Raw genomic sequence first — 27,754 nt, 5'->3', positions numbered from 1 at the left:
GTTTCAGACAATAACATAACATAGCATTTCAATCTGTGAACAGAAATTGCATTCTATTATTTGTTTACATTGTTTTGCATATCACAATCTGAATCGTCTCATTTTCACCCATTTCTAGTTTCTATTTCTTAAAAATCTGTTTTCTATTTGAACTTTGGAAGATCCAGTTTTAACAAGCAAGTACATATCAGCAATAAGAAAAACTGAAGAATTCAAGATCCTTCATTTTTTCTCTCACTTTAAAGTTAGTGGTTGCCCATGGATACATAATTCTTTTGACAAAAGCTTTTTTACCAGAATATCAGGAACAAAATTTGTTTTATATGTTAAAATATCACACAGGAATATGTCAAGCATTTACTTAATTATTAATAACACGTTATATACTGCAACTAGGCTAAGATACATCTGAATTCAAAAATAAAATAGTTCAATAGTTGGGAAATAAAAGCCAATTTACACAATGAATCAAATGTCAAAACTCTTGTCAACGTATTATGCAATATATTCTTCAATGAAACATACTTTCTACAGAAATGAAATATCTTTTTTTCCTTGACCTGATAACTTCATACATGTTAATTTGAAAGCAAGTGCTCCCCAGTGCATATGTCTTTATGATCTTCTGAAATATCTCATAGAACACTATCTCATATTATAGTAAGAAGTTTATTATTACTATACTATGGTCATTTACAGCTTTTAATCATATATACTGACGAATCTGTTCATTGAATATCTTATGTCTAATGATCAATTTTCTGCTTTACTAACAATAGTAATTTGGGTTGAAAAGCTACAGAGTGAATATGCATTTAATTTATGTGTTAATTTACAGAAAGAGTATTCTTAAATAAGATTAAATGAATCCAGAATTAAGATAGGAATGCCTTGAAGTAAATGTTGTTTCTTTTAAATTCAGTAAGGCAGCTTTTTCCCCTTCATGGATTACTGCCTTGTCGTGGCGAAGGGGCTTGCGTAATTCAATGAAGCTATGAGCTATGCCGTGCAGGGCCACCCAAGACGGACAGGTCATAGCAGAGAGTTCTGACAAAACGTGATCCACTGGAGAAGGAAATGGCAACCCACTCCAGTATCTTTGCCATGAAAACCCTATGGACAGTACCAAAAGGCAAAACGATATGACGCTGGAAGATGAGCCCCTCAGGTTGGAAGGCGTCCAATATGCTACTGGGGAAGAGCAGAGGGCTAGTACTAGTAGCGCCAGAAAGAATGAAGCGACTGGGCCAAAGCCGAAAGGACGCTCAGCTGTGGATATGTCTGGTGGTGAAAGGAAAGTCCGATGCTGTAAAGATTTTTTCTCCATAGGAACCTGGAATGTAAGATCCATGAATCAAGGCAAGCTGGACGTGGTCAAACAAGAGATGACAAGACTAAACATTGACATCTTAGGTATCAGCAAACTAAAATGGACAGGAATGGGTGAATTTAATTCAGATGACCATCAGGTATACTACTGCGGGCAAGAATCCCTCAGAAGAAATGGAGTAGCCTTCATAGTCAATAAAAAAATAGGAAAAGCAATACTGGGATACAATCCTCAAAATGACAGAATGATCTCAGTTCGAATCCAAGGCAAACCATTCAATATCACAGTAGTCCAAGTCTATGCCCCAACCACCGGTGCTGAAGAGGATGAAATTGACCGGTTCTATGAAGCCCTAAAGCACCTTATAGAACTAACACCCAGAAATGATGTCCTTATCATCATGGGGGATTGGAATGCTAAAGTAGGAAGCCAAAAGATAACTGGAATAACAGGCAAGTTTGGCCTTGGAGTACAAAATGAAGCAGGGCACAGGCTGATAGAATTTTGTCAAGAGAATACGATGGTCATAGCAAACACTCTTTTCCAACAACCCAAGAGACGGCTTTACACATGGACATCACCAGACGGTCAACACAGAAATCAGATTGACTATATGCTCTGCAGCCAAAGATGGAGAAGCTCTATACAGTCAGTAAAAACAAGACCAGGAGCTGACTGTGGCTCAGACCATGAGCTTCTTGTTGCAAAGTTTAGGCTTAAATTAAAGAAAGTAGGGAAAAGCGCTAGGCCAGTCAGGTATGAATTAAATCATATCCCTGTTGAATATACAGTAGAGGTGACAAATAGATTTAAGGAATTAGATCTGATAGACAGAGTGCCTGAAGAACTATGGACAGAGGTTCGCAACATTGTACAACAGGTAGCAACCAAAACCATCCCAAAGAAAAAGAAATGCAAGAAAGCAAAATGGCTGTCTGAGGAAGCTTTGCAAATAGCTGAGGAAAGGAGGGAAGCGAAAGGCAAGGGAGAAAAAGAAAGATATGCCCAATTAAATGCAGAATTCCAAAGAATAGCTAGAAGAGATAAGAATGCCTTCTTAAATGAACAATGCAAAAAAATAGAAGAAAACAATAGAATAGGGAGGACCAGAGATCTTTTCAAGAAAATTGGAGAGATGAAAGGAACGTTTCATGCAAAAATGGGCATGATAAAGGACCAAAATGGCAGGGACCTAACAGAGGCAGAAGAGATTAAGAAGAGGTGGCAAAATTACACAGAGGAACTATACAAGAATGAGCTTAACGTCCCTGACAATCACAATGAGGTGGTCACTGACCTCGAGCCAGACATCCTAGAATGTGAAGTGAAGTGGGCCTTAGAAAAGCTGAGCAACAACAAAGCTAGTGGAGGTGACAGTATCCCAGCTGAGCTATTCAAAATCTTAAAAGACGATGCAGTAAAAGTGCTACACTCAATTTGCCAGCAAATTTGGAAAACTCAACAGTGACCACAGGATTGGAAAAGATCAGTTTACATTCCAATTCCAAAAAAGGCAGTGCCAAAGAATGTTCAAACTATCGCACCATTGCACTCATTTCTCATGCTAGTAAACTTATGCTTAAAATCCTACAAGCTAGATTCCAGCAGTATGTGGATCGAGAACTACCAGAAGTACAGGTAGGATTTCGAAGAGGCAGAGGAACCAGAGATCAAATTGCCAACATACGCTGGATCATGGAGAAAGCTAGAGAGTTCCAGAAAAACATCTACTTCTGCTTCATTGACTATGCTAAAGCCTTTGATTGTGTGGATCATAACAAACTCTGGCAAGTCCTTAAAGAGATGGGCATACCAGACCATCTTATTTGTCTCTTGAGAAATCTATATGCGGGCCAAGAAGCAACAGTGAGAACTGGACACGGAACCACTGATTGGTTCAAAATTAGGAAAGGAGTCCGGCAAGGCTGTATACTGTCGCCTTGCCTATTTAACTTATATGCAGAGCACATCATGAGAAAGGCAGGGCGAGATGAATCAAAAGTTGGAATTAAGATTGCCGGAAGAAACATCAACAACCTAAGATATGCAGATGATACCACTCTAATGGCAGAAAGTGAAGAAGAACTAAAGAGCCTCTTGTTGCGGGTGAAGAAGGAGAGTGCAAAACTTGGGTTGAAACTTAACATTAAGAAAACCAAGATCATGGCATCTGGCCCTCTCAATTCCTGGCAAATTGGTGGGGAAGAAATGGAGGTAGTGACAGATTTTATTTTCCTGGGCTCCAATATCACTGCAGATGGGGACTGTAGCCAAGAAATTAAAAGACGCTTGCTCCTTGGGAGGAAAGCCATGGCAAATCTAGACAGCACACTAAAAAGCAGAGACATCACCCTGTCAACAAAAGTGCGTATAGTCAAGGCTATGGTCTTCCCAGTTGCAATGTATGGCAGTGAAAGCTGGACCATAAGAAAGGCTGAGCGCCAAAGAATTGAAGCCTTTGAACTATGGTGCTGGAGAAGACTCCTGCGAGTTCCTTGGACTGCAAGGCGATCAAACCGGTCAGTCCTAGAGGAGATCAACCCTGACTGCTCTTTAGAAGGCCAGATCCTGAAGCTAAAACTCAAATACTTTGGCCACCTAATGAGAAGGAAGGACTCACTGGAGAAGAGCCTAATGCTGGGAAAGATTGAGGGCAATAGAAGAAGGGGACGACAGAGAATGAGGTGGCTGGATGGAGTCACTGAAGCAGTAGGCGTGAGCTTAGATGGACTCCAGAAGATGGTAGAGGACAGGAAGGCCTGGAGGAACATTGTCCATAGGGTCGCGATGGGTCGGACACGACTTCGCAACTAACAAAAACAACAACAAGGCAGCTTTTTACTAATACACTGCAACTGCTAAGCATATTTTACAATTTTTTCTTTAAATGCAATTCTAATTTTAATAATTAAGTGAAATATGAAAAATGGCTAAGCACATGGCAATAAAAAATAATATGGTATTGCCTGCTCTAAAAGTAACTCAATTTCCCCATATAACAGGACACAGAATATTTCACGGTAAAACAATAGACAATTAAACCTGCAACTCATTCTTGTCTCAAATCTTTCAGCTTTGTTCTATTACTGTGATAATCAGATGGACTCAAAAATAGTAGCAAGGAGAAAAGACTACGTAATTGGCTATCTTGTATATTATGTTGTGACCTTGAGATAGCCTACTAAAAGTATTGTTCTAATTTGCTTTTCTTATGGGTGACACAGCTATATATTACTTTTGTATGAGCTGAAGAATGCAGAACAGAGGATTCCTGCCCTGGATAAAGAGGAACCATATTGTCTTGAGTTAAACGAAACAATTTGCATTCTTTGTTGTTGTTGCTGTTATTTTAAATTAGTACACCATCTAAAATTATCCTTATCTGTGTTTCTATTTTCATCCTCTATGAAACTCGTGGTTTATAATAAAATATTGCAACACTATTTTTCATTGTCTAAACACTGCCCCAGTTATTTCAGACGCAATAAATTTTCATTTCTGTGGCTTATCAGACTGAAAAAGCTTTATTTCAAGGAAAGAACAAAACCAGCTTAATTAATAGAAAATTTTATCAAGCACAGCTCCACATAATGACATAAATCCAAAAACATGGCTACATCTCTCTCTGATTCTCCACTGAATGCATAGTTTGAAAGATATAGAAATCCTCCTTAATTATTATCACACATATTTCAATATTGCTAAGAGTATTCAATTTTTTTACAAAATGTAAACACAAACTGTAGAATTTAACTTATTGTATTCACATTATCAGAAAGGATTATTTGAGAGACCACTTCCCTCAGATTATATTTATCTGTTCCATCAGATCCAAATGAACTTGGTAACATACAAGGAAGCATTTCAAGTAAAATAAATGCATGTATGAAAAAGCAGCAATTCTGCTGTTAGAGTCCACCATTGCTTATCCAAAGAGGTGATGTGACAATACTTTGCAAAAACAAATTCCAGACCTTTAAACAGAGATTATAGTATATAATGGTGCTGGAGGCTGTAATTAATACATCGATTGGGATATGAACTCTACTGTGTATGTGGTTTGTCGGCAGGAAGGACAAGGGAGACGCGTCTTCGTTAACAGGTTTATTTAGTCAGCCCCGGACAACGGGAACGGTAAACAACATGCTTATATAGGTAGCTGTCTAACGGGACAGCAAATCAGCTGGGCGCATTTTTCCCTCCAAGACAGGGGGCCAATCAGTCAGCTGTTAGGGCAGAAATTTCCCCAGCGACAGCGCTTAGCAGGTAACTAGGCAGGGAATCCTGTCAGCTGGTTTTGGCGGGCGGCCGGTGTTTGACAGCTTGTCGCCGCGACTGCGCATGCGCCAACTTTGACAGCTCGCGGCGGCCGCCGGGGGTTGCCGCGAGTTTGACAGATGAGTGGTGAATGCGCATGCGTCAGTATTTGACAGCTCGTGGCTGCCGCTGTGGGATAGCCGCGGTTTTGACAGCTCGCGGCTGTGTGCGCATGCGCGGCGTTTGACAGCTGTCAAACGGCCGCGTGTGCTTGCGGGAGCGTCTGCGCATGTGTCAGATTTGACAGCTGTCAGTGCGACCGCGTAAATGCGGCCTATGACAGCTGTCATTATGGTTTGCAGAACATTGCACCCCTTTCCCCCCCCCTTGAACTGAACAAGGTAATTTAATTTTAACCTTTAACAGTGTTAGAACTTGTTGGCGCATTCCCGGCCCATTCGAAGTCCAGTAAGTATGCTGGCGGCCTTTTCTGTCGCGTGGATCTGCGAGGTGAAGGTTTCTCCATTGTTGCGGGGGCTTCCTCGGGAGGAAGGTCGGCTGGAGCGGGGACATTCTCTGGGTGAACGGTGCTGGGGGGTGCAGGATCTTCCGCCGCTGTTTCTGGCGTGGAGGTGTTGGGGGGTGACCTGGGTCGGAGTTGATCTGCATGTCTCCGTAGTGTGAGTCCCGAGCCAGCATTGATGGTGTATGACAGGGGCCCGGTTTGATCGAGAACCACCCCCTGGGTCCATTTATCCCTTCCCCCATAATTTCGGGCCCAGACATTTTGTCCCTTAGAGAATGTTTTGTGTGGCAAGTTGTTGGTTTTTTCGGCCGCTGGTCTGTCTGGGTGCAGTCTGTCAAGTCGAGTGACTAGTCGGCGACCCCATCTTAGTTCTGCTGGGGATTTACCGGTGGTGGACACGGGAGTGGAGTGGTGAGCGAGGAGGAAGCGGGCGAGTCGACGGTGCCAGTTTCCGACGATCATTCTGCGCAGAGAGTCTTTGGTGGTCTTTACCATGACCTCTGCAAGGCCATTGCTGGACGGGTGGAACGGAGCCGATGTTGCGTGTCTAATACAGTTCCTCCTCGTGAAGATCTGGAAATCACGGGAGGTAAATTGAGGTCCGTTGTCAGTGATTATGACATCTGGTAGACCGTGGGTGGCAAAAACTCCCCTTAAGGCTTGAATAGTGGCCTCTGATGTGGTGCTTGAAACCGGGAGAACCTCCAGCCATTTAGAGTAACTATCTACAATAATTAAAAATGTTTGTCCCTGGAACGGTCCTGCGTAATCGAGGTGGATGCGGGACCAAGGATTGGAAGTGGTTTCCCATTTGTGGACTGGGGCGTGTGGAGGGGAGGGTCTGGTTTGCTGGCAGAGATAGCAGCCGGCTACATGCTGCTCGATGTCCCTGTCTAAGGATGGCCACCAGATGTAGCTGCGTGCCAGAGCCTTCATTTTTGAGATGCCAGGGTGGCCCTCATGTAGTGTTTGGAGAACTTTAGCTCTGTGGCATGAGGGGATTATTACCCTGCAGCCCCAAAGGATGCAGCCTAAATGTGTTGAAAGCTCTTGTCTTTTTGCAAAATAAGGTTGGATCGAGGGTGAGGGGCAGGTTGATTGCCAACCTGATGTGACCCATGAGAGTACCCTGCTGAGGGTGGGGTCCCTGGTTGTGGCAAGTGCGATGTCTTTAGCTGTTACTGGGCATTCAGTGAGTTCTTGTATGGCCAGGACTTGGCCGGCTGGGGCTGGATCAGGGTCTATTTGGGGGAGTGGGAGCCTGCTAAGGCCGTCTGCGTGGGACATTTCCTTCCCAGGTTTGTAGATTAACTGATAGGAGTAGGCAGAGAGGAATGTCGTCCAGCGAAGCATTCGCGGGGATAAAATTTGCGGGGTTTGGCGGTCCCATGTGAATATGCCCAGGAGAGGTTTGTGGTCTGTATAGATTGTAAAAGGTCTGCCGTAGAGGTAATCATGGAATTTTTTAATTCCAGCCACAATAGCCAGGGCTTCTTTATCTATTTGCGCGTAATTGCGCTCGGTTTTCGAAAGTGTCCTTGAGTAGTAAGCGATTGGGGCTTGCGTGCCATCGTTAAGGGAGTGGCTGAGGACTGCCCCGATGCCATAAGGTGAAGCATCGCAGGCGATGCATAGAGGTTTGGTTTCGTTGTAGTGCGATATGGTTGTATCGCTGGAAAGTAATTGTTTTAGCTGTTTAAAGCTGTCATTGTGAAGTGGAGTCCACTTCCAGGGGGCCCCTTTGTCCAGGAGCCTATGAAGGGGTTCTGCTATTGTGGCTTTTGCGGGTAGAAATGAATGGTAGAAATTCAGGAGCCCTAGGAATGCCTGGAGCTCCGTTTTATTTTTTGGGGGGGGTGCGGCTTGTATTGCCTGTATTTTTGCGTTGGTGGGGTGAATGCCCTTGCCGTCTATTTTGTACCCCAGGAATTCTGCGGAGGGCACTCCGATTGAGCACTTCTCACGTTTTAATTTTAAGCCAGCTGCGCGGAATCTCGAGAGGACTTCGTGCAGCCTGGTTGCTAGGAACTGGGTGGAATCGCCCGCGATGAGGACGTCATCAAAATACGGGCAGACTCCGGGGATGCCTTTGAGGGTGCGCTCCATGACTTCCTGGAATATTCCAGGTGCCACGGAGATGCCAAATTGGAGGCGGTTCACTTTGAACGCCCCTCTGTGCGTCACTATGGTTTGGGCTTCTGCGGTTTCCCTGGTTACAGGGAGTTGCAGGAAGGCATGTGCCAAGTCTAGTTTGGCGAAAATGGAGCCGGACCCTATTTCTGATAGAACATCTCTTACTGACGGAACTGGGTACGCATGCGGGTTGAGTGCGCGGTTGAGGGTCGCTTTATAGTCTGCGCAGATTCTGACGTCACCATTGGGTTTGACAGGTGTCACTATGGGGGTTTCCCAAGTTCCGCTGTCAGTGGGTTCTAGGACTCCTAGTTTGAGCAAGCGGTCTAGTTCTCTGTCTATTTTTGGTTTTAGGGCGAAGGGAACTTTCCTGGCTTTTATTCTAACTGGTCCGACCTCTGGTTTGAACTTGAGGTCGATGGGGGGGCCATTGTATTTGCCCAGTGAGCCGTCAAACACATCCGCAAATTTTTTGCAGATAGTATCTAAAGAGTCGGTTTGGATGCGGTTTGTTCCCTCGAGGCGAATGCCTAATGCCTCAAACCAATCTAGTCCTATTAAACTAGTTCTTGGTTGCTTAGTTATTTGGGCTGTTAAGTGGCCTGAGAATTTTTTAAAATCGACTTTCAGGACGGCTTGTCCCCTTAAATCTATTTGCGCCCCTTGAAAATCTGCCAGCAAGACCCTGGAGGGTTGGATAGGAATGTGGTGATTTGTTTTGGTGGCTATCTTTTGGAGGGTGTCTCCTGACAGGATTGAAACGGAGGATCCTGAGTCGACCTCCATTTCACAGGGGATTCCCTGTATTTTGACCCACGTCCTAACTTTGGCTCTGGGGATGTTGTTAGCGGGGGTTTTTGTTAAGGAGCATACGGACCCTATGACCCTTGGTTGAGGGCGGGGAGGGACTGTCCTACCTGCGGGGATCTCGTCAAGGTCGTGGAGGGTCTCCCGGTTTAGGCTGCGACATGCTGATCGGATGTGGCCGGTCTTGCCACAGCCGTGGCACTTTGCGTTCCTAAACCTGCAGGTGGCTCGGGCATGGCTTCCGCCGCAACTGGCACACTTTGCTCTGGCGTTGGTCTGCGGCTTCTTCGTGTTGGGGCCCGATTGTCGGTCTTGGTTGCGGCTCCTTTCCCGGCCGGCGGTCATCCGGTTGAAGCGGGAGAGGATCGCATCGACCCCGGATTCGGGCTCCGGCGGCCCCTGGCCGAGCTCCCTGGCCTGATGGACAGAGTTGCCCGGGTTTTCGCCAAACGGCTCGATTTCGTCGCGGTGGCTATCTTCGTATGCCATTATCTCCAGCGTGAGCTCTGCGAGGTCCATTGTGGGCTTCGCCACAAGTTTCCTCTGCAGGCGCGGGTTCTGGAGACCGGCGATAACTTGATCGCGGATCCGGTCCTCCAGGTCGGGGAAATGGCATTTGCGGGCGGCGTGCCTGACGGTCGCGATGAAAGCGGTGGTGGTTTCACCCGGCTGCTGCTTCCGTCGGGCGAACGAGAGCCGCCAATATAGTTCGGACCGCCTTGGCACGAAGTGTTTGCTGAGGCGGTCCGTGAGCTCGGCAAACGGAATGGTAGTGACCGGGTCCGGGCTGCAGAGGCCAACGGCGATATCGTACACCGCTGGCCCGCTCAGGCATAGGAGCGCGGCGGCCTTGTGGCGGTCCTCCGTGATCTTATTTACAAGGAGGTACCCCTCAACCTGGCCCAAATGCGACTCCCATCCTTCAGGGTGCCGGACGTCGAACTCCCTTATGTGTCCTAGGGCTGCCATTCCGGGTCCGCGGTACTTAGGCGCCTGGTAGGTTGGCTTGTCCGGTCAGTGACTTAGCAAGTGACTTCAGCGGTTGACCGGACAGCAACACTCCTGGCCCGTGGCTTCAGCTAGTACCGGGATCCCATCCTCGTCGCCAGGTGGTTTGTCGGCAGGAAGGACAAGGGAGACGCGTCTTCGTTAACAGGTTTATTTAGTCAGCCCCGGACAACGGGAACGGTAAACAACATGCTTATATAGGTAGCTGTCTAACGGGACAGCAAATCAGCTGGGCGCATTTTTCCCTCCAAGACAGGGGGCCAATCAGTCAGCTGTTAGGGCAGAAATTTCCCCAGCGACAGCGCTTAGCAGGTAACTAGGCAGGGAATCCTGTCAGCTGGTTTTGGCGGGCGGCCGGTGTTTGACAGCTTGTCGCCGCGACTGCGCATGCGCCAACTTTGACAGCTCGCGGCGGCCGCCGGGGGTTGCCGCGAGTTTGACAGATGAGTGGTGAATGCGCATGCGTCAGTATTTGACAGCTCGTGGCTGCCGCTGTGGGATAGCCGCGGTTTTGACAGCTCGCGGCTGTGTGCGCATGCGCGGCGTTTGACAGCTGTCAAACGGCCGCGTGTGCTTGCGGGAGCGTCTGCGCATGTGTCAGATTTGACAGCTGTCAGTGCGGCCGCGTAAATGCGGCCTATGACAGCTGTCATTATGGTTTGCAGAACATTGCACCATGGGACTACTGTACCAAGAACTTCTAAAACTTTCCCTGGAGAATGTAAAAAAATAGGGCATAAGTTTTCCTTAATGATGCTCACTAAAGGAAAAGAATTGGTGAGAAATGCAAGTAGCAGGAATATTGAGGGAATGTGATCATGTGTTGCTGGGATTTTTTAATTTAAGGGAAATTAAAATTAGGTGCATTTGGATATGTAACTTAAGCTTTAAAAAACAAATTAAGAATGGTAGAAAACGGCTAATACAAAAAAGGAGCTCACGTTAGGTAAGATTTCTTTTAAAAGGAAATGATTAGAAAACAGATTTGGGCTAAATACTTGTAAAAAGTAAATGCAAAGCAGATCGGAAAATTGTACTCAAACAGTTCTCATCAATAGTTCCTTATCTTTACTAACCCAAGTGCAAATTCAATGAAGATTCCTGGATATAGGCTTGAGCAATAAAACAGCTAATAGAACTCTCTACATGTGGATTTGATTGTTCATGCCTGACAACAATCCATAAAACCTAGTTAAAAACAAAGGTATCCTTTCCCCCCAAGTGCCAAACCAAATATCTCAACCCACATCCCAGCTTGACAGAAGACCTATAAAAAAATAACCTAAGTATTTAATTATCTAATGTGTATTTTAAAAATGTTTTCTTTTCCCTTTTCTTATTTATAATTTTGTATTTTCAACTCTATTTTTCATTCTCTTTAGAACAGTCTTTCTCCTTGTACACAAGGTCACCTTCTGATCATTTTTTTATGATACTTTCTTCAGCTTTGTCAAAGGGGTTCTGGTCATTTCCTTCTGAAATATCTCTTTTCCTTGAGTGTTAAAGATGTTCCTTGTTTTTTAACTTCTTTTGTAAGATGTCTGAAATCTTATTATAGAATAGCTGAGCTAGCATCTGAGCAATCTCTGAAATCTGTTTAGTCATAGCTTTGAACTGTTGTTTTCTTAATAAACCAGACATGCCTTCAAATCTTTACTCTTATTTATTCTAATTTTAATTCCTGTTTAATTTGTTCCATTGTCTATTGAATAGTTATATTAGAATTAGATCAATATCCAATTTCAGTGAGAATAGTGTTTGGATTTTAATGGTATTATACTTTTTGGAGATCCTTCTCCTCCATTTATTATTATTATTATTTGTTATTGGAAGGGGTGCTGCTTCAACTCTCTTTGAATCATTCATGTTGTGTAGTGAGTTCTTTGGAGGCATTAGGCGAGACGAGAGGTGGCAAACAGGATCACTGCTTTATTGAAGCAAACAGGATCAGAACTGAATCAGAGGCTTCTGCGCAGCTACTTATATGATTGGCCAATAGGCGGTGGCCAATAGGTTTAAAGGAACCCATTTCCGCCCCAAATCATCCAATGATCTTCTTGGAGACAGCAAGTCTGGCAAGTCAGTGACCGTTACACAGACACACCAATTAAGCAACCTTAAGCAGCATTCAAAGAGACACGTGAAACAGTTCAAGTAAAATCCTAATGCATTACAATTCATATACACTTTTATTCCTTTTTCTTGGCCAGTTATTCTTATCAGTGAAGTTTCACTCAAAATTAACTAAGATTTTCATATAGCTGGTTCAGGATAAGCACAATCAGCCCAGCACCCCTTCTTTCTGCTGACTAACCAAAGAATACGAGATTAAAAAAATCAAATCCTCTGAAAAAAATGAAAGAAATTTGGAATATTTAGCTTTCAGTGAAAAACAGAGAATGGCATTCCTTAATACTTGAAAAAACACAAATTCAAAATATATTCTCTGTTGCTCAAAGTGCAAGACATGGAATAATCCAACTAAATGTTAGGAAAAAATTCTTAACAGTAAAGTTTGATAGAACCATTTACCTACAGAGATGGATCTTCACTAGATTTATTCAAGTAGAAGTTATTAGCTAACTATCTTACAGAGAACAGGAAACTGGACCTGGTAGCAAAAATGTTCCTTATCAGGTCTACAGATACACACACACACGCACACACATATACACAGTGCTATCTCACCCCATTCATGAGAATATGTATTTATTTATTTAAAACATTTATATAACCACTTATCTTGTACCAAACTCTGGATGGCTCATAACCAAAAAACACCTATTTACAATTTTAAAAAATATTATAAAAACATTTTAAAAAGTATTAAAAGCACAAGTACAGATTTATGATGGCAATTTGGAAAGTAATTTTTGTCACTAAGCAATGTGGTCATAAAATGCAACTATATTCCTTAACTATAAGCCCTACAGTCCTTGTTGTTGTTGTTAACCAAGTCCCACCATCATTAGGTGATGTAAATTCCTGCTGGCTTCCCAACCAACTCAGTGGGAAAGCTGGAAGGAAGTTACCAATCCCAGGTGGCTTACAAACAGGTCAGTGGGCAGATAAGTAGTTGCTGCCAAGTGGAGGAGGTTGCAAGGGCATGCAAGAGGATGCCATGGTGACGGTTGGAGAGGGTACATGAGGGTGGGAAAGAGGTGTGGCAAGGCTCAGGGAAGGATGCGCAGGAATGCATGAATATGTGAGGGAAGTGAGGCAAGGATTGGGAAGTGTGTGCAGGAGTGTGCAGAGTTGTGCAAGGCTTCAAGGAAGGTATGGCAAAGGCTAAGGAGGGAGCTTGAGGTACACAAGTAACCAGTGATGCACAAGCACAGAGGAACTAAGAGAAGGTGCACAGATGCAACCTTTCCTGTCAGTTCACCATTGACTTTCTAGGGAAGCTGACAGATAAGATCAGAAATAATGATCACATGATTCTTGGGCATTGCAACCAGTCATAAGTGCGAGTCAATTGTCAAGTACCCAGATTGTGATCAGATGGCCACAGGGGTGATGGTACAGTTGGAACTCCCAAGAATCAATTGTAACCACCATTTGTTCAGTACCATCATAACATCAAACAGTTACTGTAATGGGAACGGCCTTGGAAGAGAGGACTCAGAAACATGGCCTAGGAAATAGTCAGATAAGAAAGTCGTAACTGGATAGTGGGTAGGCCAGTAAAGGAGATGGGGGAGAACTGCACTTCCAGACTTTCAATATTATATTAATATAGTCATATAATAAAATGGATTACCTCAACAGATCATGTTTCTTGTGTGGTCTACATCAGGGCTTTTCAACCTTTTCACCCATTGTACCACTTTTAGGATATGGCAACATCCGAGTACCACCAGTCGCCTAGCAAGGTGTCAAAAACTTGATGACCAAAAAAGGAAAAAAGTGATGAAGTACAGGTACTCCTTGACTTACAACAGTTTGCTTAGTGACTGTTCGAAGTTACAATGGCACTGGAAAAAGTGCCCCCCCAAGCCACAGCCGAGTAAGACACCTGCCTGCCTACCCGGCAGCGCTCTTCCTCCTGTCCGAGGTTTTCATTTTTGTGAGCATTTATGTTGAGGATTGGCAGTGGGGGTGGGGTTGGGGGTGTTTGGTTTTTATTCCCATCTGCTGGGTTGCAGCAGGTTTTGGTCACTTCACATGACCCTGGGACACTGTGACCATCATAAATATGAATCAGTTGCCAAGCATCTGAATATAAACCACAAGACCCTGGAGATGCTGCAACATTCCAGCTGATCGGCACTTCTTCTGGGCTCGGAAGCGCCAGGAACAGCACCGAGCTCCAGCTGGAGCCTGGCGCTGATCCTGGCACTTCCGCTGAGCCCTGACAGCCCCGAGGAAGCGCTGATCTTGGCGCTTTCGCTGAGCCCTGACAGCCCTGCAGCTCCAGTCATCTCTCGCTCAGGCTTGTGCGGTGCTGCCACCGGTTCAGCTCATTCCCCTCCCCTGCTACCACTTTTCTAGGATGATCGCGTACCACCTGCCAGGTGCCAATGTACCGCAGGTGGTACCCGTACCACTGGTTGAAAAGCCCTGGTCTACATGATAATGCTGACAGCCTATATTAAAACTAAGCCAAAAGAAAACCTGAGACTATAACTTTCACATGCAGCCCACAAAAAAACAAAAACAAAAAAACACCAGGTCTTAAATGCTATATACTGTAATATACACAATACTATATGAGCACTGTGTTCTACAACTGAATTAAATTCTCTACAGGAGTCTGATGTTTGGGCATACCCTGACTACATGTAATATGTTGAATGTATGGCTACATGTTTCATTAAACTGAAGAGGATATCTTTTTAAAGATACTAATGTCTAACCTAGAAATTAGGGGTTTTTTAACAAATAAGAGTGTGGTTTCTTTTCCTTTATAAACGTAGCATAATTAGAAATTATAATAACCATAAAATATATGGGATAATCAGTGCAAAACCTCTGTAAATCAACCAAGTTTATATTTTATAGAAATAATAGTAAGAAAACTGGTTCTGTAAAAGAAATCAGTTTATATAATATAGGCATTAAAAGAAAATGCAATTAGCACAATAACACTGGCCTTGGGGAAATAAACACCTTTATTATAAACAGAAAATAAAACACAGTGATTTAAAATAGTATATTTCATTTATGAGACATAAAAAGGCAGCTAACTTTAATCTAGACTTGCAGAAGTGATTTTTGAAATCAATAGGAGAACTGTGACCAAAGAACAATGGTTTGTTCACCACAAACGAAATCTTTCACATTTAGCTACAAATGATCCTCAAAAGGCCCTTTGTGTACCACAGAAACAAGATACAGGCAGATGCAAAAAGCCATATTCCCCACAGGACATATTTTATACTCTGTATAAGAATCTGTAAGCAAGCTGCCTTGTATCAATATGTAACCCCTGGGGGCAATGAATATAAGAGCCATGTAATCAAATATACGCAGGGGGCAACTATTTATTTTTCAAACACATTCTATTAAGTAACACCCATCAGGATTAAACCAGATGTGACATTTAGACTGCAATCCTACACAGACTTTTTTTGGAGAATAAGCAAAAGGCATTTCTGAGTACAGTAGATTCATACATTCCTCTGCTTTTAACATGGATGATTTTAAAAAGTGTTAGCATATATTTGGGGATAGGTAAAAATAATTTAAGAGGGACGTGGTGGCTCAGTGGGTTAGGACGCTGAGCTTGTTGATCAGAAAGTTGGCAGTTTGGCGGGTTGAATCCCGAGTGCCGCGTAACAGAGTGAGAGCCTGTTACTCGACCCAGCTTCTGCCAACCTAGCAGTTCGAAAGCACGTAAAAATGCAAGTAGAAAAATAGGGACCACTACAGTGGGAAGGTAACAGCGTTCCGTGCGCCTTTGGCATCCAGTCATGCCGGCCAATGACCACGGAGATGTCCTCGGAGAAGCGCTGGCTCTTCGGCTTTGAAACGGAGATGAGCACTGGCCCCTAGAGTCGGAAATGACTAGGACGCATGTGCGGGGCAACCTTTAACTTTACAATAATTTGGGTTTCAGTGCTTAGATCAAAAGGGATTGTAACCTATTCATTCCTTAGTTCTAAAATAAGTATATCTGAAGATGATAGGGTTTTTTAAAATTTCATTAGTTTTCCTCCATAAGCCAATGTCCATTTGGGATAATAGGTAGGCAGTTTCTTTCAAAATTACAGCAGAAAAAAAGGTTTCCTGATGCGTACCTATTGCCATTCAAGCAAAAAAATAGTGTTTGCATATTTTAAGAAATGCAATTCAATGCAAGATCATGTTTGGTTTACTATTATTATGTTTGTATCTTCCAGCTGTAGGCAGCATATTGTTACATGTGTATAGCATGCGTTAACTGTCCTCATTATTCATGCTTAGTGCACTGAGTACCTCCTACTGGAATCCATTAGACATGTCTCTTTTATTACCACTGGTATTAGGCATATTTTTAATATTCAGCCCACTGGAGTTGACAATGTGGTGCTCATAAAATAAAGTTCTTATATCCTACAGATCCCCCCCCTCTTAATTTTAAGGTTTATGTTATTATTATTATTTTAATCAGCTAGGAGGTTGACCTGCTGCAAAACAAAGTACCAGTCTACATCTCTAGAAACTATTTTATTTCCTTGTTGACCCACTTGAGCTTTGGAGCTATTATAAAATATTCTAAGTGATGAGTGATTACATCCCAATGCTTTATTTTGACCTATGTTCAGTGTTTCCCTCCCTTAAAAAAACAAATCTAGAGGGGTAGAAAGGAGAATCATGTTGACGGGTTGCGACGATTGGGAAATTGAACTCAAAGGATGGCAATATCACCTCTAGATTTTATTCCATAAGGAGGATGGCATTACAAAGAGAAATTTGGGAATTACAGACGGGGGAGTTGCAGAATCCATGGTTAGGTATACTTCCACCATCAGAGAGTGGTAAGAATAAGAGCCAGACTAGGCTAGTATTGCACTGCTCTGAATGAATTGAAGATGCTACCTAATCAAGTAACAAAACATCTGCAAGAAAACAAACAAGCTCAGAGAGCACCAAGGAATCCATAGGCTGTAATTAAGAGAGCCCCTAAGCCATGGGTGTCAAACTGCTGGCCTCTGAGCCGGTTGCATCATGCAGAGGCTGCGCCCACTCCAGCTCCGGCAATGTGAAAAAAAGTCACGATACAGTGTGACACGTCACGTGATGCGGCAAGTTTGACACCTGTGGCCTAGTCTATTAACCTGCTAACAAACTATTAAGAACTTTAGTAAGTCATGAATTTGCTTTAGTCAGAGCTACTTTACTTTAATTACTTTGTCTATATTTTTGGTTTATATAGCCATTGTTAAGATGACAGTTAGTTAATGCCTATTTTTACACTTCTCAGAACAAGCTAAACAGGCTTACCATAAATGCTTCAGTTATAGGAAGTATTAGTTTAGCTGGCAGATGGCAACTATACCCAGATTGTTGGGGGCAATTAAGCTGACTTTGTAATAATGCCGCTGGGGGGTGGGTGAAAGCCCTAATAAGCAGGCATATACATAGAATGAAGGCTACTGCTAAGCTTGTAAGCCGCCCTGAGTCTTCGGAGAAGGGCGGGATATAAATGGAATTAAAATTAAATTAAAATTAAAATTATACTGAAGAATTTTGCAAATGTTTCCATTACTGGAACAAGCAAAGGTAACATGCCATTTTGCTTAAGCTGTGGTTAAGAATGTCTGGGCTAAGGTCTGGAGGTTAAAAACTCATCATTAGCATGCTAAAAAAAAGCACATCCAGAGGTAGGAAGAACAATATACAACAGACTTTCATCTTCACTTCCTTGCAAACTGTTTTTCTTTAACTGGGGAATTTACCTTATGAGGTCAATCAGAATAGAGCTGGAAGGGGGGCCTTGGAGGTCTTCTAGTCCAACCCCCTACTCAAGCAGGAGACCGATGCCATTTCAGACAAATTACTGTCTGGTTTGTTCTTAAAAATCTCCAGTGATGAAGCACCCACAGCTTCTGACAGCAAACTGTTCCAATGGTTAATTGTTCTCACTGTTAGGAAGTTTCTCCTTAATTCCAGGTTGCTTCTTCCCTTTAGTTTCCATACACTGTTTCTTGTCCTGCCTTCTGATACTTTGGGAAATAAGGTGACCCCCTCCTCTTTGTGGCAACTGGAATACTGCTATCATGTCCTCCCCAGTCCTTCTTTTCTCTAGACTAGCCAAACCAAAAATCTTGCAACCTGTCTCCATATGTTTTAGTCTCCAGGCCTTTAATCATCTTTGTTGCTCTGCTTTGCACTTTTTCCAAAGTCTCAACACCTTTTTTGTAATGTGATAACCAAAACTGGATGCAGTATTCCAATTTTGTGACCTTACTAAGGCTTTATAAAGCAGTATACTGATACTTGACATGATTTTGATTCTATGCCTCTGTTTATACAACCAAGGATTGTATTAGCTTTTTTGGCTGTTGCCGAGTAATAGAAATTTTGTGCTTGCCTCCCCTCTATTGCTGTCATTATGTGTGAGCATCCACATGTGTATACCACTCAAAAAATTGTCAAACTATATTTAAATGCTTTAAGATAGTGACGTTTATATTTGAAATTTCTTATCATTTATAAGCTGGAACCACTTATCTGACCAAAATAATATCTGCTTTTATCCCACTTGAATTCAAGTATTTTTTATCAGATTTCAGTCATTATGATCTTATACATTGAAACTGATAAAATTTACACCCTAGATTTTCTAATCTTCCCATTTTAACAGCATGTCTTTTTATGATAGCAACCACTATGCAAGAATACATCTGTTCCCAAAATGAACCCAATGTAATAATAAACTTGTTTTATTCCTCCTATAATCACAAGCTGGCTAATTGAGTCCTCTTTCGAAACAGGAAAAGAAGCAATATTGCACACTTGGCAGATTCCTTTAAAATCACAATGATATTGTGATAACTGTGAAGTATTGGCTTATTTGCTGCAGAACCCCAAGCATTTCTCTTCTTCTGATAAATACAGAATGAAAGATTTCCATAATAGTTAACCTGAGAACGTAGGTATATGACATTTAGTATTCAGAACAGCTCATAAAGTAGCTCTACTGATTATTATAGCATAACATATATATTATGCACCAAGGATTATAGTCAATATCCAAATTAAAAAATTATTACTACATCCTCACTGTTGCAACCATCAGATGAAAACAAGTATATAGAATTTAAAATAGTATAAATATATAGGACAGAATATCTTATTCCTTTGGCATTAATGTGTCCACGCTCTGACTCCTTCCCCACATTACACCTGAAAGTCAAGGTTGTGTTCAAATCCATCCTTAGCTACATTTAAGAAAACCAGTTAAATGGAATTCATTTCTGATCAAACACGCACAGTATAGGCAGTCCTCGATTTACAACAGTATGTGAGCCTGGCAATTATAGTCATAAGTCGATATGATTGTAAAGTGGGTCACCACATGACCAGATCTGATTTTACAACCTTTAAGTAAACGCCACAGTTGTTAAGCAGACCCATTGTTGTATGGGGCAGTTTTTGTGCAAAACCAGAAATAAATGCAAACCACTGTAAATCATGGTCATGTGATTGCAGGCTGCTGCAAACAGCCATAAAGGGAGGCCAGTTGCTGAGTGCCAAAAATTTGGTCAAGTGACTGGGGAGATAGCAATGTCAGAACTTTGAAATAGGATCATAAGTTCCTTTTAGATGGTTGGTCATAAACTTAAGCAGTCGCTAAGCAACCAGTCATAAGTCAAGAACTACCTATAGAAAACTATACATTTATTTAAAATTATAAAAGGCCATTCAAAGGACCATGATTGCTTACATATAATGCTAAATTATTCCCATTCTGTGCTAATCCAAACCAGGCATCTTTAGCTTTTATTTAACAATGTTTGTGGATCCAAACTTTGCACGTTAGAAACCATTGTTTGTGACTTAATACTAGATGAAAGACTTGCAATTTCAACAAGTCTTCAGATTATCACAATGCGTGAAGTCCAGAGAACAGCATAAATGCATGCCCAGCTACTGTAATTTATCGACACATACTTGCCTAACACTTGGGGAATATACTGGTGGACACTTGCATTATTTAGTGAAACACCTAATATTATAGGAAACTGGATGATTCTATTTAGGTGTTCATCTAAATAATCCCTTGACTAAGGGATTATGGGACTAATCCTGCAGTTCTTTCCTAACCTGCATATATTTAGCTGAAGCCTGAAAGTGAATTATATATTCATTTGTTCTCCATGCAAACTGTGATTTGACTTTTAGATCATATGGAGAAATGAATTTATGCTCAAGCAATCAGAACAGTAGACCTCAACAAGGATAGGGATGCATGCATGGTCCTCTTGTTTACCTTTCTCAGCCACCTGTTTATTTGGCACTAATAACACTTAAATGCCAAGAACAGGACAGAAATCAATGCAAATTTAAACAAGGTTTCAGAACAGTAATGTGTAGTTCTCTTATTATTTTGCAGTGATCTTCCCATCTCCATCCCCTTCGTTTTAATCCCTATGAATCATGAGAATTTCAAGTTCAGCAAAGAACCAATGAAAAAATTGGTTTGGGCTTTTCTTAAAGAAGTGCTAGGCTGCATTAACAGAGGGATAGAATCAAGATCACGTGAAGTATTAATACCACTTTACAATGCCTTGTTAAGGCCACACCTGGAAAACTGCATCCAGTTTTGGTCACCACGATGTAAAAAAGTTGTTGAGACTAGAAAGGGTACAGAGAAGAACAACAAAGATGATTAGGGGACTGGAGGCTAAAACATATAAGGAACGGTTGCTGGAATTGGGTATGTCTAGTTTAATGAAGAGAAGAACGAGGGGTGACATGATAGCAGTGTTCCAATATCTCAGGGGCTGCCACAAAGAAGAGGGAGTCAAGCAGTTCTCCAAAGCACCTGAAGGCAGGAAAAAGAAGCAACGGATGGAAACTAATCAAGGAGAGAAGCAACCTAGAACTAAGGAGAAACTTCCTGACAGTTAGAACAATTAACCAGTGGAACAACCTGCCTCCAGAAGTGGTGAATGCTCCAACACTGGAAGTTTTTACGAAGAGACTGGACAGCCATTTGTCTGAAATGGAATAGGGTTTCCTGCCTGAGCAGGGGGTTGGACTAGATGACCTCCAAGGTCCCTTCCAACATCATCATCATCATCAAGAACTTCTTTCAGAAAAGAAATGTTTTGTTACTTCATCAAATTTGACTACCGGTATTCATTTTTGCCCAGGTACTCCAAAGCTCTTAGAATTAAATATTTAATGGATGCATCTCTACTTAAAGACTAAGCTAAAACAGAGAAAGTAAGTTTTATTTACAAATTCAAGAAATTATATAAAACAGAATTGGCTAGATATACACTGAGATTATAAGCATTTTTCTCTTACCAAGTTTCTTCAAGCCACCCTTTTTGCTTCATTATAATCTTTATTATTACACTATAGTTCACTATGGCTTGTATAGTAAAGATACAGAATATTTTTTAAAAATATGCGTCAGTTATAATCTTGCCATTATTTCATCCATAAACAAAATGAAACTATAATGTTGCACTGGTAAATATTAATGTGTCTCATTTTTTTCCAACCAAGAAAACACCTGTAACGCTAGTATAAAAATAAGTATTCATATTAGACATATGCGGCAAGGATGCCACTAGATTTAATTAAATTCATTTGTCACATTAATGCCCCTAAGTATCATATGCTACTCAACAGGGTAAGTTTATTTAGTGCAGTACTAAGGGAGTTTAAATACCAGGAATTGATGAAATGCAAAAATGAACAATTTCTGCTTTCAGTGACACACACAATAATCTTAACTTTGCTTTACAAGATGTAATTGTAAAATAAACACAGATATATAAATTACTTCTTAATTGGACAGCATACTTGAAATTTATGAATATAAAGATAAAATGCTACTTTAAATTTATTCTTTTATTTATTTACTTGTTTGTTATCAAAATCCTGAAGTCAGGGGCTCACAACAATCAGCATAAAACAAAGCATAGAAACCCAAACATATCATAAAAATCATAAAATATAGATTTCTCACTAATTACTGCTCCCACTTTTAATTACAAATTCATACCATGCATCTATCAAAATTAGCTAGCAACTTCCAAATTTTGGGACAACTCCTATCCAGATAATAGGTAGCTTTGAAAAGTATTGGAAACATAAAATTCTCATAAATCACAAGAACAACTCATTAAGTAACACTATAACAGATTGCTCAAAACAGATAGTAGTAGATTGCTCTATACTGAAAGATTTAAGCAGCCCTAGGACACAGATGAAAGGTATCACTCCTGATTTTCAACAGGAATTCATAACAGTGCTATATGAACACACTGGCTGATAAACTTGCCACATAGGTTGGCAGTCATATCTATAATTCAGTTTACATTCCCCATATAGTTGTAATCCTGAAGTCAATTTTCTATGTTCTATAATTTATTACAAAAGGACAGAACTAAAACCCAGACCACTATCAAATATTACAAAAATACATGGCTATTTCCAAAGCCAATCTCTAACACCATCTGACATTTACTAAATACTCTGGTTTCTCTTCAGTTTATATAAAACTTTCACCTTACAAAATATATCTCCAACACCACCACATAGGGCTTATGTCTAGTCCTATTCCACATAACTCACTTCTTCCAATACTGCAGTCTACAAAACCATGCCAAGAGACAGGAGTTGCTTTTCAGAGTGAGGTGGGCAGCATATAAATTTAATAGTAAGTAACTTTTACCATTGATTCTGTGGAAAATAGCACAGAAGAGTATTTTTTAAAAAAAGTTTATTATTGGCATTCCCAAACTTTTGTATAGATTCTGTCTTAGAAGCCTATAGCTCTGAAGATCACAAACCTGAGTGGGTATGACCAGCTTCAGGCATAAACATTTACTTTAATCCTTAGTTTTTCATTTGCAAACTGGAAATTATGATTGAAGGAGCTCAATATATTTAGCCTTGAAAAGACCAAGAAGAATGTAAAAGTGTTTTTCAAGACAGCCACATAGAAAAAAAAACCCTAACTATAATAACAATAAAGAGGAAAAACAATTATCTAAAGAAATGGTGAGTTAAACAGGGTTCAGACAGAAACTGAGTTTGACAGTCTTTAATGTGTATTCCTGCACTTACAAGTTAGTTGTAGTAATCAGATAAAGGTACTTTTTCAAATGTATGATTATCAAGTCTTAAATCAAGAATAGGCAACTTGAATACTACATGTTGCTCCCTTTCTCTTTCCCTCCTAAAAAATTGCTGATTTTTAACAGCAACTGCTAAAACGATCATATTAATGACATTGTTGTTGCACTGTTTTAACCCTTCAAAGAGGTAATTATAAAATGCATACCAGCTTGTTAAGCATTTGGGGAGGGGCAATATTAAAATAAAATATGAAACATAGACTTATAAGGATTCTTCAAGGCTGAATAAATACCTTGCGTAGTATGCTATATAGAAACACCAAGATTTAATAATCACAAGTAAACAGGTTAGGTCTATAAGGTCAATCATCTTCAATTTATTTCAGTATTTTTTGATGATATGTGGTAATGTACATCCAAAATGTATTGTGAGATATATTATTTATTATAACACAGAATATACTAGAAAGTGGCAATTAAATTAACCTGTAACCATCTAAATGATTCTCTATCCAGTTTACATTCCCCATATAGTTGTAATCCTGAAGTCAATTTTCTATGTTCTATAATTTATTACAAAAGGACAGAACTAAAACCCAGACCACTATCAAATATTACAAAAATACATGGCTATTTCCAAAGCCAATCTCTAACACCATCTGACATTTACTAAATACTCTGGTTTCTCTTCAGTTTATATAAAACTTTCACCTTACAAAATATATCTCCAACACCACCACATAGGGCTTATGTCTAGTCCTATTCCACATAACTCACTTCTTCCAATACTGCAGTCTACAAAACCATGCCAAGAGACAAGAGTTGCTTTTCAGAGTGAGGTGGGCAGCATATAAATTTAATAGTAAGTAACTTTTACCATTGATTCTGTGGAAAATAGCACAGAAGAGTATTTTTTAAAAAAAGTTTATTATTGGCATTCCCAAACTTTTGTATAGATTCTGTCTTAGAAGCCTATAGCTCTGAAGATCACAAACCTGAGTGGGTATGACCAGCTTCAGGCATAAACATTTACTTTAATCCTTAGTTTTTCATTTGCAAACTGGAAATTATGATTGAAGGAGCTCACTATATTTAGCCTTGAAAAGACCAAGAAGAATGTAAAAGTGTTTTTCAAGACAGCCACATAGAAAAAAAAACCCTAACTATAATAACAATAAAGAGGAAAAACAATTATCTAAAGAAATGGTGAGTTAAACAGGGTTCAGACAGAAACTGAGTTTGACAGTCTTTAATGTGTATTCCTGCACTTACAAGTTAGTTGTAGTAATCAGATAAAGGTACTTTTTCAAATGTATGATTATCAAGTCTTAAATCAAGAATAGGCAACTTGAATACTACATGTTGCTCCCTTTCTCTTTCCCTCCTAAAAAATTGCTGATTTTTAACAGCAACTGCTAAAACGATCATATTAATGACATTGTTGTTGCACTGTTTTAACCCTTCAAAGAGGTAATTATAAAATGCATACCAGCTTGTTAAGCATTTGGGGAGGGGCAATATTAAAATAAAATATGAAACATAGACTTATAAGGATTCTTCAAGGCTGAATAAATACCTTGCGTAGTATGCTATATAGAAACACCAAGATTTAATAATCACAAATAAACAGGTTTGGTCTATAAGGTCAATCATCTTCAATTTATTTCAGTATTTTTTGATGATATGTGGTAATGTACATCCAAAATGTATTGTGAGATATATTATTTATTATAACACAGAATATACTAGAAAGTGGCAATTAAATTAACCTGTAACCATCTAAATGATTCTCTATCCAGGAGACCCAAGATCTAGCAGAACAATAGTACAGTACTGAATCTCAGTCATTACTCATCTAAACCCAGACTTCTCCATTCCAGAGAAAAGCACTGAGAAAATAAATTCCACAAATCAATATAAAGATTTTTCACACATTGTGTTCAATACACAAGAAAAGAAATGCAACCAAAGCATATCAAATAGGTGCTTACCATAGGCTAAACTAAAAACTAAAATAAATTTTATATTAAAAAAATACCTTCCTAGGATGTAAGAGATGAATAACAATTAAAAACTCCAACTCGGCCAAAAGCCATACTAGAAATGTATCTTTGTTAACTGCCCCCAAACCTCCCTTATTTAGCCAAAATGAGAGATGCTATTAATCAAATGGGGTGCCACTGTTAACCTGGCCATCTCATAGTAATATGGTAGTTAATCTCAGAGAATTTCAAAGTAATACAGTAATTAATCTAGTGAGAATTAGCATGTAAGCATAGCACTGTATAGAATGTGTCTCACTGGAGCCAGCATTCACACCTCAAAACCTCAGATGCAGAAACTGAAAGCATTAGACTGCTAAGTTCCCCAGCCCAACATTTATGGATGCACCATCTTAAAGTCACTTAAAAGGGAAACTTCACTACTGAATACGTATGTACTTCTGAGGAAGTAAGTGTGCATAGGAAGGTGATGTAAATGCCTCCATTCCAATTTCACACCACTGCCCATTATTTCTCCCCACTGAGTGGATGGAGTGAACTACCTTAGAAGGTTGCTTGTGAGAACATTTTTTTCCCTGCCCTTTAAGTAGCATTCCAATAACAGAACAGAATAACAGAGTTAGAAGGGACCTTGGAAGTCATCTAGTCCAACCCCCTGCTCAGGCAGGAAACCCTATACCAGGGGTCTTCAAACATAGCCCTTTTATGACTTGTGGACTTCAACTCCCAGAATTCCTCAGCCAGGCAAGCTGGCTGAGGAATTCTGGGAGTTGAAGTCCACAAGTCATAAAAGGGTCAAGTTTGAAGACCCCTGCCCTATACCATTTCAGACAAATGGTTGTCTCGTCTCTTCTTAAAAACCTTCCAGTGCTGGAGCTCCCACAACTTCTGGAGGCAAGTCGTTCCACTGATTAATTGTTCTAACGCTCAGAAAACAATTATTTACCAATAGTTCCATGGCTACATGCAAATACCCTAAGCCAGGGGTCGGCAACCTCGGCTCTTTTATGACTCGTGGACTTCAACTCCCAGAATTCCTGAGCCAGCATAGCTGGCTCAGGAATTCTGGGAGTTGAAGTCCACGAGTCATAAAAGAGCCGAGGTTGCCGACCCCTGCCCTAAGCGCTCAGAATGGCTAAACAAAATGCTAGCTTTGATACCAAAGGTTACCCCCCTCACTGTAGTTTAAACGCGAATTGGCTTTTAATTCCTCTTCTCGTGACTGAGGTATAACGCAGGAGGAACCCATAAGGCAGGGGTCTTCAAACTTGGTCCTTTTATGATTTGTGGACTTCGATTCCCAGAATTCCTCAGCCAGCCATGCTGGCTGAGGAATTCTGGGAGTTGAAGTCCACAAGTCATAAAAGGGCCAAGTTTGAAGACCCCTGCCATAAAAGGGATGTGATGTGACCCTGTTGAAATCCCTAAACTTCATTTTTGTTCAAGTAAAGACCTTTCCATTTACCATGGCAAGCCTCTTCCCACCCCACCCCACCGCACCGCGTTTCATTCGAATTCACCGGACGACTCTCCTCCCTTCCCGCCCGCCACCTGCCCGGGAACTGCTTTTGGCTTCCCTCCTTCATGGCGCTTTCTTTGCCAAGGGAAATGCCATTTCCGTTCCTCGCACTCCCACCTCGGGCGGGCGGGCAGCCAAGCAAGCGGAGGCAAGGTGGGCACACGGGCACCCAGCCTCTCTCTCCCCTCCTCGGCAGCCTCTCTGCCGGGGCACGCTTTGCCCCAAGGCAGCCGGAGCCTCTTTGCGGCGAAGGGAAGGAGGGGTCGATTCGGTCCGTGGCCGGGCGCGACACCGGGCTGAGTGGGAGAAAGCAGCCGCGCTGCCTGTTCTGTGCCCCGATTACGCCGCCGCCGCCGCCGGCTGCGCTGAGGAAAAACAGCCCGAGCTGGCCTGACTCCCGGCGGGGGGAGAGCTTAGGCGGCGGCCAGTCTGAACCCCTTAGCCCTGCTTGGCCACCCGGCCTCGTGTCCCGCCGCCTGCTCGCTTCGCTTACCTTCCAGGGACTCGCCCAGCTCGGCTCCTCGAGGCACGCCGGCTCCTCCTCATACCCTCCTCACCCCGCCGGTTGCGAACTGAGGCTGAGGCGGCGGCGGCGGCAACAAGCAGGGGACGCCCTGGCATTCACCCTACCCGGCTCAGCTGCAGGAACCTCGTTCTCGCAACCAAGCAGGAAATTTCCTCCGGTCTCCCTCGCCAGCCTGCCTGCCTGCCTGCCTGCCTTGCCTGTGTGTGCAGCCGAAATTCAGAGGCGGTGCCAGCGGAGCAGGGGAGCCTCCTGGTGTCGGAGAGACGCCATTGCAGCAGCTGCAGATGCCGACCTGCTCTGCCTGGGAAGGCGCCTGGAGAACAGCAGGAGCGGGAGCAACCTGTTCGCACCTTTGACAGGACAGCCAGGAAGAAGAGACTGCACCGAGAGAGGGAGGCCCA

The 27,754-nt window shown here is 41.8% G+C and overlaps 1 protein-coding gene across 1 annotated transcript in view; it reads right to left on the bottom strand.

Moving 5' to 3' along the window:
* The window catches only part of PTPRE (protein tyrosine phosphatase receptor type E), a 139,303-nt gene extending 111,948 nt beyond the window's left edge, over positions 1–27,355 (bottom strand). Inside the window, exon 1 of the mRNA XM_081330118.1 lies at positions 27,321–27,355. The gene's annotated coding sequence lies outside the window, so the exon portion shown is untranslated. The remainder of the gene's footprint in view (positions 1–27,320) is intronic.
* Positions 27,356–27,754: the final 399 nt, after the last annotated feature.

Source organism: Vipera berus, assembly GCF_964194415.1.
Source record: "Vipera berus genome assembly, chromosome: 5".
Lineage (NCBI taxonomy): Eukaryota > Metazoa > Chordata > Lepidosauria > Squamata > Viperidae > Vipera > Vipera berus.
Note: the sequence above shows the minus strand (reverse complement) of the source record. Positions and strands in the feature narration are given on the sequence as shown.